The 13,999-nt window shown below is 52.1% G+C and overlaps 1 long non-coding RNA gene across 1 annotated transcript in view; it reads left to right on the plus strand.

The window, feature by feature from the left end:
• LOC121011088 (uncharacterized) overlaps positions 1-8,656 on the plus strand; it is a 14,133-nt gene extending 5,477 nt beyond the window's left edge. The window contains exons 2-3 of the long non-coding RNA XR_005781486.1: positions 7,793-7,940; positions 8,033-8,656. This is a non-coding gene — a long non-coding RNA (uncharacterized LOC121011088). The remainder of the gene's footprint in view (positions 1-7,792; positions 7,941-8,032) is intronic.
• Positions 8,657-13,999: the final 5,343 nt, after the last annotated feature.

Raw genomic sequence — 13,999 nt, forward strand, 5'->3', positions numbered from 1 at the left:
GCGAGTGGTGGGAGGATATTTTCCACGCCTGCCTCCCTGAGAAATCCCATTCCTCGGATGGGAAACTCGAGGACTGGTCACAGGGGCAGCTGAAGAGCGGGCCTCTGTCGCGGGCCCCCTGGGGGAGCCCCGGAAGCCCCCCCCCACCCCCTGGTGTTCGCTGATAAGATCCTGACCATCCTGTGCCCTCTGCTTCCGTGCAGCTCCGTCGTCTTTCTGGGCACCTGAGCCAGACCTTCAGGGTGTGGGCATTTATTCTTCCTGATTGCTGTGGTCGGAAGGGAGATTTATGTCTGCATAGCCCCGGCAGCAATTATAGCCCGCACAATTCGTTTGGCAATTAATCATAGGCGGCCCCGGGACACGGCTGCCGTAGCCCGCTTCAGGCTGTTGGTTGGACTTAACTCTGTCTCGTGCATTTGTTGTTTGCTTGTGGGCACCCTCCGTGCATGGTGGGCAGGGCCACTGCTGGTATCTCTTTTCTATCCAGGGACCTGAGCATCATTCTGGGTTTCCGGGGAGATTCCAGCAAAGACTTTTTGAGGAAAGAAGGAGCCTCTGCTGTTATAAAAAGATGAAGAGTCTAAGAGCCACCTGGAGGAGTAAAACAGTGCCCAAGTGGTACGTGTGGAGAAAGATTCCAAGGGGAAAGATGTGCCTGCTGAGTGAGCACCTCTTCTGGGCTTGGCCTCGCATTGGCACCTTCACCAGATGGCGATTGTCCCTTAACAGACACTTGTTGAGTGCCAGGCACCGTGTCAAGTGCTTGAAATGCATCCTCACCACAGTCCCCCGAGGAAGACATTGCCATGGCCATTTTCCAGATGAGGTAAACTGAGCCTCCAAGGGATTAAGTCACTTGGACAGAGTCACACAGTGGTGGAACAAGATTCAAACTTCGACCGTCTCGTTCTTTTTTCTTTTTTTTTTTTTTTAAGTAAACTATGCACCCAACATGGGGCTTGCCCCCAAGATCAAGTGTCACAGGCTCTACCCACTGAGCCAGCCAGGCGCCCCTCGTTCATCATCACAGCCCTGCTCCGTGGCCTCTGCCGTCACCAGCGACCTCGGGAGTTGGAGGGCATCGTTGTGTTTTACTGATGGGGAAGCAGGTGCAGGGTGGCTGGGCCGCTGGCAAAGGCTGGCCCATCTACATCTCTTCAGCCTTCCAAGTGCATCTATCCTGCATTCACTCCCGGCTCATATATCCCACCGACGCTGAGATGCCGGAGGATGTCCCCCCAGTCTGGTGCATCCCTAATGACGAAGCCCTGGATTACGGTTCTCCAAATCCATTACCTCCAGGGTGCCCGGTAGGGAGCAAGGACTCGGCGAGCGCTGGCCGGGAACCCGGGCTTCGGCAGGGACCACTTAGCTGGGCAGACGCCCAGCCTGGGGCTCCTGAGATTACCTGGGAGCCTTTGGGTTTGACATCGATGGATTCTTAAATAGTGTATTTATGAATGACTCAGGGACGTATTTAAGAGAAAGATAGAAAAGACAAGGGATACGGACTAACCCACACTGAGGGCAAAGATGGAGTAGTTTCCGTGAAAACACCCAGCTTCCGGGATCGGTATCTCTCACAGGAACCTAACTGATGCTCTGTCTCTAGAAAACATTTTTTGGTAATAAAAATAATTTTGCGGGGAGAAGACAATGCTTAAGGCAAGTGACATGTTGTGGTTCTCTTATCCATCTTCTAAAAAGTTGGGATGTCACTTAGCACTGATAGTCGTGAATTCTGAGGGTTTCGGTAGGGAAAGCCTGGGGGACTGAGCTGGGTCATCGGCCACTAGCGGGTGTCATCTGGGATTACGTCGTGCTTCTAAACACTGCCAAACACTCCCTCCAAGTAGAGTAATTAACATTCCATTTCTAGAGGTATGGAGGAGCTGGGGGAAGCAAGAGCCCATTTTGAGAGAGCCAGGCACAGTGGAACACATTTATCAGACTTTCATGCCTTCTAACCACACCCTTCCCACAGATCTTCTGGCCCACACATGCTTGGGGACATCTGTCATTTGCCTGGGCACACTCGGTCATGCAGGGGTCTTGCCAGGCATTCCCTTTGCGTTGAGGTGGCTTCTCCTCCTGCTCTATCCATTCTTTTTATTTAGTTTTTAAAAATTTATTTATTTTGAGAGAGAAAGGGCAAGCGGGGAAGGGGCAGAGAGAGACAGAGAGAGAGAGAGAGAGAGAGAGAGAACCTCAAGCAGGCTCCCCACTGCCAGTGTGGAGCCTGACGCAGGGCTCGATCCCACGAACTGTGAGCCGAAACCAAGAGTCCAACACTTAACCGACCGAGCCACCCAGGCGCCCCTATCCGTTCTTTTTCTACTGAGGTATCTAGATTTTCTATTTGAGAACCTTGTGGCTGTGAACGTGGCTTTTGGAGCCGGGCAGACCTGGCTTGGACACACTCCTCGACATTGCTGTGTCTCAGTTTTCTTGCCTGTGAAATGGGCCTAATATTTGTTCTCTGGTGCGGCTTAAATGTGGTCATCGTTGTAGAACGATCAGATCAGGGCCTGCGCAGGGTGAGTGTGCAGTGAGTGTGGTCAGCACTTTTGCTTTGGCTCCTCCTCTGTTCTTACGCTACTGTGAGAATTGTACGCCTGCACCCGTAGGGTCACACTGTGTGTGACGGGGGAGGGTCAGGTCCAGACCGAGAAGAAGCTGAGCTTCTGGCTACGTGGACCGTCCCCGGCAATGAAGCATAGCTGTAATCCAGTGACCACGAGGGCAGGAAGGCATCCTGGAGGCCACCTAGTCCAAAATCTTCATAGATGGGGAAACCGAGGCCCAGAGTGGGGTGCTGGCCTGGCCAAAGATCACACACCGATTGGCCGCAAAACCAGGGCTGGAAGCCAAGCCTTGTGGCCTACTGGGCATCAGGCATGACACCTTTTTCTGGAAGGACAGCCCTCAGCAATGCTTTTAGAGCCGCACTTTACAAATGAGGGCCCGTTGCAAAGTGGGAGCAGAGAGCCTTTCTAATTTACTTAGAGAAGAAGAGGAAAATGATGGGCTTGTTAATTGCTAGAGTCGCACTTCTAACTCTATTTACAGGGTGGAAGATTGATTGCGGGGGCTAAGAACGTCGGCAGGCTCGGCAGGCTTCTGTTCTGATGCAATTAAGCTTCGCTCCTTCCAGCTCTGCCCAGGACCTGGGTCAGGCCCCGCGAGACCTGGGTGTGAGCTGGAAGCGCAGTCTGGACCTGCTCCAGCCTTGAGTCCTGAAGAAGTCCGTGGGAATAGGCAAGAACTTGGCGCCCATGGTCCAAGTAAGGCCATCGGGGCCGTTGGGTCATGCTTCCTGGTACCTGGGCCGCTGGCCAGACCCTCACACGGTATCAGAATCCCCCTGCCACTACCTGCTTGAAGTTGGGCGGCTCCAGGACCACCCCGAGCTGGCCGTGCTCTGTCCTCACCACCCAGGCTGGCCCCCTGGGTAGCAGCCGCCGTCTTGATTGCGCCTGGGTTTCCTCTGCGCTTTGCACTTCGGCGATGTGGGCTGTGAACGTCTCCACGGAAGACCCCCAGTGCTACCCTGGAGCTGGGCCTCTTTTCCCAACCCTGTCCACCCTAGCCAACCACGGCTCAGCCCATTTGTTTGCTTTTGTTGTTAATGAGAGTGGAAAATTGGAAACCAACCAAATGCCCCCAAATAAGGGATGGTTATGGAAATGCAGAAATGGTGACCACTATGAAAGGGTATGCAGCCATGGCAATTCTTTTTACGAAGAGTCTTCTGCTTAGCATGGCATTGAGACCGCCATGTTGAACTGAGCACCTCTCATGGCGTTCAAGGTGTGTGGATCTCCTGAGCCCTTATGGTTGTTCATAAGGCCTTTACCAACACTGTGTAGCTTGTGGGGGAGATCACAGTGCATAGGTCTTGTGAGTCCATGGACAGTCCCTCGATATACTCCCTGGTATGGGGGTCTCACTCTTGGCTTTTCCCATGAGGCACCAGGCCTCACTGTCTTCACTCTCCTCCCCTCTAGATGTCCTCAGGGAACCTCAAAAGCCCTTCCCTTCTGTCCTGAAGAGCAATCCAGTTCTTTCCCAGCTCCTCCCTCCCAGTTCATCCTGGGACCCCCCTGACTAGAGCCATACAGGTAACCAGAACCTTCCTCTTTTTTTTTTTTTTTTAAAGACTCTTGTTAAAAAATGTTTATTATTTATTTTTGAGAGACAGAGCGTGAGTGGGGGAGGGGCAGAGAGAGGGAGGGAGACACAGAATGCGAAGCAGGCTCCAGGCTCTGAGCTGTCAGCACAGAACCCGCCAATGGTGAGATCATGACCTGAGCTGAAGTCAGATGCTTAACTGACTGAGCCACCCCGGGCACTCCCAGACCCTTCCTCTTAATAAGGTGGTTGAGCCCTGGTTTTTGCCACTGGATCACGTCCCTCCGCTTCCATACCACAACCACAAATGGCTTCCCAGATCTTAACTGTGCCTGGATCTCCTGGAAGGCCCCATCCTAGCATTTCTTGTTCAGCGGGGTGGGGGAGGAAGGAGGGAACCTGACAATCCACATCTCTAACAAGGTCTCAGGTGATTTCCAGATGATGGTGACGTCACTGGTCCGGGACCACACTCAGAAACACTAGACCGTTTCTTCTGAACATGCGGAAGATGCTCCCCGAGAGGAATTTTGGTGAACAGTGTTTCCTCCATCTTGTCATATATTATTATATCATTATTGGAGGTAGAAAACATTACATAAAACGGTTTATGCCTGGGGCGTCTGCTTCCTGGTTTCTCCAGCGAAGCAGAGAGGGGGATCCCAGCCCACCCATCGGCTTAACCAAAGACGGGGGCCTGTGGCTTGCAAAGATGATTTCCAGTAACTGATCAGGGCAACTCCCATGGTTTCTGGACCAGAGAGGGTGGCAGCCTTGGGAGCAACACTGGGGGCAGGGTTGAGCCAGCGGGGGCTGGAGACCCAGGGCCCCAGAAGCCAGGTGGAGGATCAGCCAATACCCTGGCAGCTGTAATTGGGTACCACTGTGCCAAGGGCATGTCAGAGATGGCCAAGGGCACAGTTGACCTAGCTGTTCCCGCTGCCAGGGCCCTTGCTCTCTGTTGGGTGAGGAGAGGGGACGCATGCAAATATGAAGACCTTAGGCTATGGTAGTGACTGGGGAGAAGCTTCAGAGGACCTGGTTCGAGTCCCAGCTCTAGTATCCACTGATGAGGCTTTGATCTTGAGCACACGAAGGCACCTTCCTGAGTGCTATGGTGTCTCCTTGGTAGAACAAGGGGCCTGTTCCAGATGTCCTCGGCTCCGTGAGATTCCCTGGGCAAACGGGTCCTTAGGGCTGGCATTTCACTTCTCCATTAGACTCGTTTTCTTTTTTGAAGTAGGGACAGAGGGCCAGCTCAGATGCTGCGAGTACTTGGACCAGCCAGGACACCTTGGTTTTTTGCAGCCTCCTTGGTCACGAAGGGTGATCAGACTGTGAGAGACCCAACACCCTGTCTTGGCCCCTGGGGTGCTCCTTTTACTCTGGCAGGTGGAAGCAGGATGTTGGGGAGCACAGGCGTGGAGAGGGGTGGCATACCCAGAAGTTGGGGGCGCCCTGCCCAGCTGGGCCTCTTTCGGCCCCAGCGGCTGCACGTCGTGGATCTGAAGGCACAGGGATCAAAGCACCAACAGTTCTGGCTCGGCCTCTCTGGACGCAGCCCTGACTGCTTAGCACGGCTGTGGGGGCGCCTGGGGGGCTCAGTCGGTTGAGCGTCTGACTTGGACTCAGGCCACGATCTCACAGTTCGTGAGTTCGAGCCCCGCTTCGGGCTCTCTGCTCTCAGCGTAGAGGCTGCTTTGGGTCCTCTGCCCCGCTCATGCTATCTTTCTCAAAAATAAATACACACTGGAAAATAAAACAAAATGGGTGTGGATTGTGAAAGGAAGGGAGGCTCTTGACTGGGAGGGCATGGAGGGCAGTGTGGGACTCCTGGAATCAGCCCGGGGACTTGGCTTTGCCTGCTGTGGTATAAGGGGTTTGGGGGCCATTCCCGTGGCTCCCCACATTCTATAATCAGACTGGTCCCAGGTCCCAGGTCTCATCTGCCAACAGGCTGGTTGTGCCAACCTCAGGCTGGTTCCCTTCTCTGGCCATATAGGGCCACCCCTGTGATGTTGGGGCAGCCCCAGACTCAGGATTTGTTTTCCTCTCTCCCTTGCTCCGTCTTTCTTCCCGGGGCCTTGGGATTCTCCGGGCCACAGCTAACTGAGCACTCCACACCCCATTGAAAAGTCACCACAATAATTACCAGATCATTAACAGGGGATTTTGAAAAGGCACTTCAAAGCATCTTTCCCGGAATTGCTAAGACAGGTGTAAAAGTCTATCTGGGCAGAGAACAGTCAGTTTAAAAGGATGTTGGGGACCAAAGGGCAGGTGTTAATTAAACTGGGCTGAGCAGCCGCAAGGCTAGGTAACGTCGGATCTGAGCACGGTGACAACCAGGCTGTGGGGGCAGGGGGGAGGGGCCTGAAAGTTTTAGACAAAACACAAAACGTACAGACTTTTTCCTCCATCCCTACTTTACTAAGGAATTTGGCCTTAAATCTGAGGTCTTCTTTCGAATGCCTGGTGCCTGCTTTGGCAAGGTTCGTATACAATAAATATAAATAAACCTGCCTGTGATGCAGCCTTCGTTGTTAATTTTCCTAATTAAAATTAATGAAAATCAAACGCCTAAATGGCTGGGAATACGGTGCACAGATCAGCTCTCCTTATGGTAAAAATCCTATAGGGGCACCTGGGTGGCTCAGTCGGCTGAGCATCCGACTTGGGCTCAGGTCTTGATCTCTCGGGTTCGTGAGTTCAAGCCCCACATTGAGCTCTGTGCTGTCAGCATGGAGCCCACTGCAGATCCTCTGTCCCTTCCCTCCTTCTTAAAAACATGTTTTTTTTTCAATGTTTATTTATTTTTGAGAAAGAGAGAGAGACAGACTGCAGGCCAGGGAGCAACAGAGAGAGAGGGAGACACAGAATCCGAAGCAGGCTCCGAGCTGTCTCGAACTCACGAACCGTGAGATCTTGACCTGAGCCCAAGTCAGACCCTAACCAACTGAACCACTCAGGCGCCCCTGTCCCCCTCTCTCTTTATCCCTCTCCCTCTCTCACTTGCATGCTCTCTCTCACTCTCTCAAAGAGAAATACACATCAACAAAACAAAACAAAACAAAACAAAACTGAAAGGGCTGGCCTACGCCAGCCGACTCCATCTTGTTCTGTGTCCTTCACCCTGACCACACCTCCTCCCCTTGAGTAACCCCCCCCTCACCTGCCTAACAGGACTCGGACCCTTCCCCAGGACCCTTCCCCAGCCAATCGGCTGAGGCCATAGCCATTACCTCACCAACTGCCCCCAGGCCCCAATAAAACCTTTGTCCTTTTGAAACTCGCTTTTTTTCCCTGGTATCTCACCGCTGCGTCGGTGCAGGTAGGGGACTGAGCTCGAGCTAGCTCGAATAAAGGCTCTTTGCTTTTGCATCGGACTCGGCTCCCTAGTGGTCTTTGGGGATCACGAATTCTGGGCATAACAAAAACAACCCTAAACGAAGGAAGAGAACAAATGTTTGTGTCTCAAACAGGCGGGCTCTTAGGAATACCCACTTTAGCCACCCACTTTCCTGAAAGATTAACACGAGCTCCTGCCTCATGACAAGCCTGAAGATTGTTCGGGTGGATATAGAACCCTTCCTTCCCCGGGAACTTTGTTATCAGAGACCCTCGCCCACTTCCCACCGATCTGTAATCTGTACCGCAGTGGCCTCAAGGGCAGGACTTCATGGTCTGAGTCAGCGAGCTTCGTTTCTGGCTGCCCATCTGAATCCTACTCACGCTGACGTTGGAACTCGCCCAAGACATAGGGAACCAGAATCTCTGGGGCTCCATATTTTCAAACGGCTCTCAAGGTAATTGTTGCACAACCTTTAAAGTCCCGGTGCTTGGGAACTTCAGGAGTCAAAAGTACTTTCCGTGGATGTTTTTTTTCTTTTTTGTATAGTCAAAGCTACTTCCCAGCGCAGCCGCCTCAAACCGTTGCCTTTGGGTCTTCAGCAACACGAGCTCCTTGAGAGGGCTGGTTTGCGAGACGCTATTTCCTAGACACCAGACAGAAAAATGTAAGCCAAGCACGGGAACGTCTGGGCTCGTGGTGACCATCTTCGGCGTCACGCGAGAGCGTCTGTCTGGCACCTCGTAGGCTGGGGAAACAGGCGTGAAGCAGCCAGCGCTTCTGGGGGTTTCGTATCTGGAGTGTAGCAAATGCTACCTAGGACATCGTGCTATCCGGGTGCGACTGGCTAAGGGGCAATTGTGTCCGTTTGTCCGCAAGACCACTCGTGCTGTGTGGTCCTAAGTGTGCTGGTCGACCACACGCCCACCCCAGATTCTCTGCCTGACTCCTGGACCTTTGGCTACAACCACAGTGGGAAAGGGAGGTACTGGGTGGCCCTGGAAGGGATGAATGAATGAAAGGGTAGAGCTAGGGAGGAGAGTGTCACCAGCTACATGAGAATCAACAGCTTGGAGACCTTCTATAACTCCCAGATCACCCTGGGCCCGCCCCCCCCCCCCCCCAAATCCTTCAATGTGCTGTCATCAGTTTGTCATTTTGGATTTTATTAAAGTCACCTGGAAAACCTGGTCTTTTATCTGAGGCAAGCTGACGTCTCTGACGCGTCTCTGGGCGTTCTGGGGGCACTCGATTTTCCTGCCTGCCTGTGGCCCCGATTCCCGTTGGATACCCAGGTCTCTGTTCTGTGCTATTGTTCTTCCTGTAGGACGTCACCCCACCTCGTTTAGTCACCCGATCTCTTCTCACTCCAAAGTCCCGTCTTGGGCTCAAGGCTTGGGTGGCGCTGACTCCCAGACCCAGTTCAGCAGAGGCCAGAGACATGGAAAGCACGCCACTGCCTTCAGCCTGGTTGGGATCCTTTATACGCACGCTGCTCCCCGTGCTATAAAAGCAAAGCATGCATCCTTTTCCTGGCCCTTTGCCTCTCATCTAGCATCTTCTCACCCCCCAGCGGCCTCTGATGCCCCACTTGCCGGGGGCACCGCTGCCGGCCTGGGAGGGAGAGTGGAGAGATCATCTGAGAGAGAGGGGACAATTCTCCTGAGAATCAACACGCTCTGGCTTCAGCATCAAATTCAAATGGCCAGAGATTAGATTCTGCAGGCATAAGCCAATTACATGCAAATTTTGGCAAATCATATGCAAACAACACACGTTGATTCTGCCCGGATTGCATCTGCCTAGAGCCGGCAAGTAGGGCTTGTTGGTGAAGTGCCTTCAAGATGCGGGGCCACAGGAGCCGGAGAGGAGAATGGTGGATTCTTTGACCCCACCTGTCTGCCGGGAAATCTTATGTGTGTCATCTTATGTGTCCAGATGACACTTCTGGAGTGGCTGCTGTGTGCCTGGCATGGTGATGGAGACAGTGAGATCAACGAGGAGCAGTGCACCCCTACCCCCAGAACTTCTAGATAAGCCAGGACACAAATAAGGACGCTGAGGGGTTTTGCAATGGAAAGGCAAAGCTTTGGAAAGGCAATGATGGTGACGTGGACAGGATGCTTGGCGGGGACACAGAGCTGGCTGGCTTATCAGCCCGGGGGCATCAGAAAGCCTCCCGGAAGCAGTGATGCCCGAGCAGAGCTTTGATGGATGAATAGGATATACCGAGGGAACCAGGGGATTGCACCGGGCCACCCACAGCAGTGGGCGGATGATGTGGCACCGGACGGGGTGGGGGTGGGGGATGTCGCGCATGAGGTGGGGTTGGGGAGCGAAGGGAGGAGGCTGGTGAGATTCGGGAGCTGGATCATCAAGGGTGTCAGCACTGAGAAGGTGGAGGTCTAGCCCGAAAAGTGAGGGTTGAAGCAGGAGAAAAATGAGAAAAAGAGATGTTTCAAGAAGCTGTCAGAGTGCAGTGTGGGGTGTGGAGTGCAGCCAGACCAGATGGGGCACAGAGGCCGGGTGCGAGAGCTCAGACTGAGCCGTGGTTGGGAGACACAAGGAGATGGAAATAATCAGGTACATTATATAGGGGTCCAAAGTGGTAGGATTCTGTGACCAGTCCGTTGTGGAGGGTGGGGGTAGGGGAGCGAGCCTTGTATGATTAGCAGGTCCGGGGCTTGGGTGATGGACCCAGACCGTGGGGGAAGACAATTCTGTCTCAGACATGCCCTGTGTGAGGAGCCGTAGGGGACTCCAGAGACCACATCCAAGATGCAGGATGCCTCTCGCCATCTTGGGTCAGGCTTTCCAGAAGCAAGTGTTTCATCTGAGTGCAAGTCATTGCATCACAGAAGAGCTCCCAGGAGCAACTGTAGAGGCGCGGGGAAGGGTATGGGAGGGGACAAGGACTAACGGGACACCAGCCACACCCACGCGACAACTGCTTTGCCTCCACCAATCCCATGACCTATTTCCATTCCCAGTTTGCAGGTGAGAAAGCACGGATGCCAAGAGAGACACCTGGCCAGGGCCGCAGTGCTCATTTATTAGCCAAGGAACTCGGATTACCAGACCCTTCTGACCCCAACCCCCCCTCCCTGGACATCCACAACCACTGCCCCAGGCCTTCTAGAGGAGGCGCCACCCCAGCAAATGCCACCACTGTCTTGGAAAATTTGCCGGGGCGAAGTCAGGGGGAGTATTTTAGGCTTGTTAGGGGGCCACTTAATTTCCTTTGGCAAGAAGGTGAAAAGAGCCTGAACCCAGACTGTGCAGGACAGACTGTCCTGGCCTCCAAGCTACCCCAGTCAGCGGGAGAGAGGGCTGGGCTCTGGCATTTCCCGTTGCTAGTGGTTCCTGAAAGGGTAATTTTGCAAACAATGCTGAGAAGCTGATTGTGGCAATAAATTACCATGCTAAAAGGAATTATTTTTATCGCAGTGTTCCGGGGCCCTGAAGAATGCAGCAAACAAAGATAGGTTGAGTAGAATATTCTGTTGGTGTGGGCCTAGAGTGGAGGCACAGATGTGGGAGTGTGGGCGTGTCTGTGCGTGTGTGCGTACGTGTGCGTGTTCACATTCCTGCCTGCTTCCTAGCTTGAAATGCGTTAGGCACATACCTGTTCAACTTGTAAACTTTTGACGAAAGCAAACGTACCCAGGGGCGCCCGGCTGGCTCAGTCGGTTAAGCGTCCAACTTCGGCTCAGGTCATGATCTCACGGCTTATGAGTTCGAGCCCCGCGTCGGGCTCTGCGCTGACAGCTCGGAGCCTGCTTGGGATTCTCTTGCTCCCTCTCTCTCTCTGCCCCTCCCCCCTCCAAAATAAGTAAATAAAAATAAATTCAAAGGGAACATACTCAGAGCTGAGCAGGCCCATGCAAGGTGAAGACACGCAGGTGAAGACAAGAGAATGTGACCAGGTCCCCCAAGAGGGCCACGTCTGCCTCCTTCCCATCACTGCTCAGCTGGAGTAGCCTTCTCCAGACCTGTACCAGCATAGATCTGCTTTGCCTTGTTTTTGTGCCTGATAGAAAGGAATCCCACAGGTACATTCTGAAAGGAAGATGATAATCTTGAGTCCTGTAAAGCAAATGATAGGCTTACTGTTGGGGATGCTTGTAATTTTGGGAAATCTTCCAGTGAAGTCTTTTGTAATTGGATTAATTGTCCTTGGCCCTTAGCCTTGTGCATGCTAAGGTTTCTTAATGCTGTAGGGTCCTGGAAAATGGCCCATGTTACAGACAGAGCATTAGGAAGGAATCACTAAGTAGGTTTTGATGAAACAGGACCATCTTGCCTTTCCTTTTGTCTTAGATTACAGGTTCTCAACCCTGGCTGCACATTGGGACCACCTGGAGAGCTTTAAAAAATATTGACGCTGGAGTCCCACCCCAGAGGTTCTGATGGTTCCGTTTAGATCATTTTGGCCTTTTCTGCCCTCAGAGTTGATCTGTCGCCCTCAGAGGGTGCGACAGAAAAATTATTCTGACACTTGTTGAAGATGGTAAGGCAGACTTTATTCAGAGGGAGCAGTGCCAGGGGCTCTGGCAGTCGGGGAGAGAGAGACTGGGCTCCACTCTGAATCCAACCAGGAGGAGTGGGGACTTACAGCCGAGGAGCAAGCTGGAGGGGGTCGGTGGGTGGAAAAATACTAAAAGTGTAGGGTAATTCCTTGCTACACTGGCCTAATATGATCCTTGCTGAAGGCAGGTCAGGACGATCAGCCAACCCCTTATCAGACCAGGAATTTGCTCAAGGATCAAGGGCGGTTAGGAGTTGAGGATGGGGGGAGTCTGGCTAAAAGGACTTGATTGCATTCTTGCTAAAATTGGGTCATGCGATGATGGACACAAGAAGTCCAAAGTCAAGGTCTTGTTAGGAAGCGGATTCACAGGAGCCTGACTAAAATTTGGTCAAGGGTTATGATCTTAGCCGTGGGTTATGGATCTGGGTAGAGAAGGTCCTGGCTGACTCCACGTAGGAAACACATGATGCATTTGCTACAAGATGTTGAGTTAAGCCCAGACCCAGGGCAGAGGTCACTTCTCTAATCTCCTCCGGAGACATCCCAGGCCCCTCTTGACCAATATTGTTGTGATGACAGGGGGTAGGGGTGAGGAGGGGAAGGAGGGCAAACAGGTGGCCTGGGGAAAGTTGCTTAGTATCTCTGACCCTCTTTTTGGATCTATAAAATGGGAGATAATATTAATAATACCAAACCCACCAGTTTCCTGGGAGCCGTAAACAACGTAAGGCAGTTAAGCCATTTAGCATCGCAATGGGCACATGGCGATGGGTCAGTGAAATGTCATCATTGTTAAAAATGAAAAACAAAAAGCGATCCAACCAAGTACATTTGATGAGCCAACTGGCTTTATTAAATGAGTCATAAACGGGGCAGCAGCCCATCTAGCAAGTAGAGGGGAGCTCCAGGAGAGGAAAAACTTTCGAAGGCAGAGAGAAACCATTAAAACAACAACAACACAGGATGCATTGTTTTGGCAACGTTGACCTCCTAAGGGAGTAGGGGTCTCTCAGACGATTGCCTGCAAGAAATTCCAGGGTGTCTGGTAAAGGGTTGCATTCCTGAGGGCACGGAAACTGCAGTTAGGCTAGGTGGTAATTCTTGGTTTAGTGACACTGGGCTTTAACTTAAGTGGCTCCATCATGGCCCCACGGTTTTCTCTTTAACATCATCTTCAACACCATGATTGAAAGCTGCCACGGAAAGAGTATATGTGACTTTCACAAGTCAAAATGCGCCCATCTGAGCTTGGCCAGAGAAAAACAGTGACATCATCTAATATTCTATGGGCCAGCTGGGCCTCTCTTTTCTGGAAACTAGTCCGGGACCTTCAGAGGCCACAACCATGAAGATGAACCGCTGGGACCGATTGTCTAGAAGGTGCGACCACCCCCTGCAAGCGAGGGCTAGGCCGGCTTTAAAACATGGAGTGAGAGAAGAGACGCGTCTGATGTCTCATTCTGGCCTGCGTGAGGCTTGCAAACTGGAGGCAGAGAAATGTTTCTCAAGAAAAATTAGTAATTCCCTTCTGAGAACACTGGGAAAGGTAATGGATTCAAGCCAGAACCCAGAATTTTGTGAAATCTCAAGAAGAAGAAAAACTTTCCAATGGCTGAAAATTGAAATAGCCACAGCCTCCAAGGCTCTATATTCTTGGATTTCAATGAAATCAGGGCAAGGTGGACCCAAAGTGGAGACAGTTTAATAGGGAGCTCGAGGTCACCTACTCACATTCCATTCCAGTGACGCAAAGGGGACATTTAAATCCAACCAAAAGGCAGGCTTTGGGCCAATGTCCAATCTTAGCAGGGTGACGTCCCCAGAGGGTCTCCTCTGGGCCTGTTGTTGTTCATTCTCTAGATTTTACGTTCTACAGAGCTTTAAAAGAATAGTTAATCCTTTCGTTTGCTATTTACAAGTACCCTGTTTGTGATATCCTGGGCAATATTATTTCCATTTATTAGATGCGTTGTAGAAGATACATT

Source organism: Herpailurus yagouaroundi, unplaced genomic scaffold, assembly GCF_014898765.1.
Source record: "Herpailurus yagouaroundi ecotype Mexico unplaced genomic scaffold, PumYag 193, whole genome shotgun sequence".
Lineage (NCBI taxonomy): Eukaryota > Metazoa > Chordata > Mammalia > Carnivora > Felidae > Herpailurus > Herpailurus yagouaroundi.